At 30.5% G+C, this 4,994-nt stretch overlaps 1 protein-coding gene across 1 annotated transcript in view; it reads left to right on the forward strand.

Annotated features, from left to right (window-relative positions):
- The window catches only part of LOC106468024 (dedicator of cytokinesis protein 1-like), a gene marked incomplete at its 5' end in the record, with an annotated part of 80,466 nt that overhangs the window by 4,470 nt on the left and 71,002 nt on the right, over positions 1-4,994 (forward strand). The window lies entirely within an intron of this gene.

Genomic DNA, 4,994 nt, shown 5'->3' on the forward strand with positions numbered 1-4,994 from the left:
TGTATTTTAGTAATTTGGAGACTGGAAACAATCTCATTTTTATAGAATTGTGTATAAAATAATCGTTTTTTTAATATTGAATATTACACATGTGCCAAACAAATTTTTGTTAAATTATATTAACTTATCAGAAACTGTGTGTCTAAAAGAATATTAACCTTTTTAAAAAATAGTTATAAATGTTTTTTTGTATTATAAATCTGAAATTGAATCATTTTCATTCTGATTTGTATAATTATTTAATATTTTACCTGTGTATATATATATCATTTGATAGACAAGGTAAAAACTGTACTACCTAAAAGAGCTTATACTAAAATTACTGAGAAAGGCAGCAGTTTTCTTGAGAAAAGCATGCACTATATATAATTTGTATGTTACTCTATTTAAAAGTATTGAGAAGCCACTGTGTGTCTTTAAAAATTCTGGGACATGAGAATATTCACTAATTAATGCTGAAATATGGCCAACTTAAACTATTTTCAAGAGGAATGTCTGTTACGTAGGTTAAAAAATATATAGTTGTAAACATAAAAAGGTTAAAATTGTAATATATCATTTTTTAGCCTTAATCTAGAAGTTATAAATTTTGCACTCGGGCTATGACGAAGAGCAAGAATTGTACTTATAGTGAAATTTCAGACTTGTGTACTGTAGGAAACCCATAAAGCTCAGATGATTAGCTACTCTGAGAAGTTTGTTGGATTCATTTTGTTTGAAATCCTTGATCATTTTGTTGATACTTTATTTTATCTTGTTATTTGGTTTTGATGATGCTGATCTAAAAAATGTAGTCAGAATTTGTCCATCATCTCTAGATTTTGAATTATTATAATATCTCAGTATTTTATCAGCACTATGTGAAATACAATACAATCAACTAAGTACCAAAGGTTTATGATGTGAAATAAAGTTTACATGGACAGTTTAATGGGTAAAAGGCATACATTTTTGATAACTTCAAACACTGACTGCAATGTAATGGTGTAAAATTCCAAATATATTGTTCGTATGTGTTATTTGTTCTCGATATAATTGTAGCGAATTGCACCACTTTTCCTTCATTCCCATGCTTACCTACTCTGCCCAGGAATTGAGAAACCCTAACGTGCTCAGTTTGCTAGAATGTTTGAGAAGTTCCTTGACTTAGCATAAAAGGGGGCAGAGTCAGATACTTCTCTCTCAGTTGCCTCTCGGTCACTTCACCTTGCTCCATGCAAAGTCAAAACAAAGTCCGATCTTCTTCCTCGTATCATACCTGTTTTTTAATCTTTTAAACTCTAGTTCTGTAAACATAAATTATTTTGTTTTTTTAGAAAATCATTTGAAATACTGGCTGCCTGCAGTTCAAGTAAAGTCTGAAAGTGCAAAAATCACCCAAAACGTTTCTGCTGTGTTTGTGGAAAATATATTACAGCTTCACAAAGGAGAAATATCACACACAAATTAAAGTTAGCTTACTACCACTATTTTGGGTATAAAATTGGTGAGCAAGAAAAACAATAAGCTGTACATGTGTGTTGTACAGTTTGCACATGTAGCTTGATACAGTGGATGAATAAGAAGAGAGCAAGTCTGCCATTTACAGTTCCCATAATATTATGTGAGCCCAAAGATAATCTAACTGACTATTATTTTTGCATGAATAACATTTCTGGATATTCAGGCAAAACTAAACAATGCACTAAGTATCTAGGTATTGCAGCTGCAATGAAACCAGTACTTCATGTGGATGGTCTTCCAGTGCCACATCAACCAGTGAATCGGGAAACAGAAGAGTTATCCTGTGAAGATGCCAATAAATCCATCATCTTCATTTAGTAATTCTATTACTGTGGCACCTCAACATAACTGCCTCATCTTATCACACAAGAAGTGCTAAATGATCTGAATTGTGATTTATCTCTATCAAAGCAGCATGGGGAGCTTCTTGGCTCTCGTTTATAGCAATTGAATCTATTAGGTCCAGAAACAAGAGTTTCAATTTCCTAAAGTTGCCATCAAAGTTTTGCTTCTCACTACAGCATGCAAGATACTTTGTGTTTCTGTACAAATGTTGATGCACTAACAGAAGAATTAGGTATTTAACATTATCCTCAAGAATGGAGACTCTCTATCGACTCATCTAAAGTTAGTCTGAAAGCTGTACTTTGGCACAATGAGAACACTAAGCCATCAATTCCTGTTGCTCATGCTATGAACATAAAAGAACTTATAAAAGCATGCAGATTATACATTTTTAAATGCAATTTACAGTGACTAAATAAATTTATTAAATAAAAAGTTATTTTCATGATATATAAGATTATTTTGAATAAATTTATCAAAACTCGAAAAGTAGAGGCGATCAGTAATTTCAACATGATTTTTAGAATCAGCATCATCAAATTACTTAAAAACAGTTGCATTTTTTAGAGTAGCAGAGAAAAAATCTTTTTTTTTTTTTCTGTTGCTTAGCGTTATATGAGTCATACAAGATGGTATGCTACATTTAATTTTTCTGCTAGTCTAAAGTGTACATTATAATTCTCATGCTTTCTCTATGTTTGGGAGGAATCACTATAAATAAATTTTTCTATGTGTTTATTAATGACACTTTTTTCGTAATTAAAAATTTTAAGGTGTTGACCTCAAAGCAGTACAGATTGGTAATCTCATTTCATTACCAGCTATGATTGAACAGTTTCAGGGATGCTTCTTCCTAAGCAACGTTGATGTCAAAACTTGGGTCTCTTTCTGCAAATGTTGTAAAGTTCTGTAAGAGGGAAATAAATTTTTCTTTTAGATAAATAATTCTAGTTTTAGATAAATAAGTCCAGAATAGTGACAGTGGTTTGTCAACTAATGGCATTAGTTTTATTTTTTGTTCAGAGTTTTTCAGAAGTCATTCTACTATGTTCATTACTTTAGTCTTACATCAGAGAAACAAAATATTCTATAAAGGAACTTCTTGTAAAGAAATATGCTTAATTTGAGGAGTATGTGCATACAGTATGTAATTACAAAACATTTTTCATGGTACAGTAATTGGTTAAATAATCCTGTACACATTCTTGAATCTCATCTTTGGTCTCAATTTGAAAAAAGGGGAACTTCTGTAGGCAATTTTTATTTATTTATTTGACTTAGATGATAAAAGTCAATTATGTTTGTCCACATAAGATAAAATATAGTAGTATGAGCTTGAAAGGCATTGTTAATGGTCTGCATCTGCCTAAAACGTTTTTTAGATAACATTTCAAGCTGTTAGAGCAGGTCTTTATCAAAATGAAGGAGGAGATCTTTGCCAACAGCTCAAAATATAATTCAAGGAACTTCTTAGACACGTGTAGTCCATTAACAACACCTTTCAAGTATACTTGTCAAAATATTTTCTCAATCCAGTAGTATGAACTTATCTTGTAGCACTGTTTTATTATGAATGGAAATTTCACTTAGAATTTCTGACACAGTACAAATGAATAAGCATGTTATGCATCTGTAAAGCTTTGAAACATTATATGACAGTAAATTGTTTTTTCCAGCATTACAAATGTAATGCATAATATTAAGAGACAAGGATTTTCATCAAGTAGGTTTGTATTACAATTGTAATCACTGATTTTACATATCTTTGTAATTTATTGATATTTTTCAACACTTATAAGATAGCATATGTCTAATGCATTAGTAAATTACATCAAACTAGAACTTAAAAAAACTTTAATACACAGTTGAATACAATATTATAGCTTGCTTTGAGATGAAGGATACACAGTGAAAAGTTAGGGAAATATGTAGAAAAATAAATTGGAACTTCTCTATTTCCTAGACATTAATGTTTGGTTATTCATTAAACATATAACAACAGCATGTGAGCTACAGTTACCCCTAGGTTCTTTAGAGAAGCTTGCTTACAACACTGCTATACATACCTCAGCCAGTAATGTTTAGACAGTGTACTTAGTGCCAATTCATTACTGACTTGTTACATTACAGATATTTAGGTGTATCTGTACTGATTCCATGCAGATGGTATGTTTATATAATAACACTGGACTTTAGTGACATTAATTACTGCCACAAATGAAAGCAAAAAGTATAGAAATGTGGTTTTACCTACGCTACAAGTATAATAAGTAAATCTTGTATATAACTGTTATTGTCATACAGCATATGTCATTATTTTAGGATTTTATTTAGCTCATAATTGTTAAATAGCTAAAATTTATTTATGCACAAAATTTGAACTGAAAGAGAACAAAAATATTTAATATGACAAAACAAACTCAGCTTTGTATTGGATTTCAGGTTTCATAAAAGAACTGAGGAATCATTCACATAGAGTCATAAAGATGAACTTACTTAAGTTATAGTAATAAGAAAAAAACATAGTATTATAAATAATTCACATGATATGAATTAAAAATTAATTATGACCTACTGATGCAGAGAAGATTAAACTTATTTTTATATGAAGCAACATGGGCATGGTCTAGTGTTAGCCTACCAGACTGTGAATTTGACAGTTCAAGGTGCATTATAAAACTAATGGTCAAATCTCACTATTTGAGTAGAGTAGCCCAACAGTTCATGGTGGGTGCTGTTGAGTAGCTGCCTTCTCACAAGTCTATGAGTTCAAAATTAAGGACTGCTAGAGCAGATAATCCTTGTGTAACTTTGTGAAAATTTCTGAAACAAACAGAGAAGTAATTTTCTTAAAATGTTCACAGAAATAGAAAATAAAAATAAAAGCTTTAACATTACATGAAATTAGTTTAAAACATCAGTTATGTGACTAATATGTGTGCTTTATAAATGATCTCTGGTGCCTTGAAAAAGATCTTAATAGAAAATACTATAAATGTTGATCTTATACAAGTGCATGATTCTTGTAATACCTAAGGAAATGTGAAGCTAAGTATTACATAAATTCCATACAAACCTTCATATGCATATACCAGAAACTATTTACCCTTAGGGCATAGTTAAACTTAATCACTAAACTACCTGTT

Source organism: Limulus polyphemus, unplaced genomic scaffold (assembly GCF_000517525.1).
Source record: "Limulus polyphemus unplaced genomic scaffold, Limulus_polyphemus-2.1.2 Scaffold2838, whole genome shotgun sequence".
NCBI lineage: Eukaryota > Metazoa > Arthropoda > Merostomata > Xiphosura > Limulidae > Limulus > Limulus polyphemus.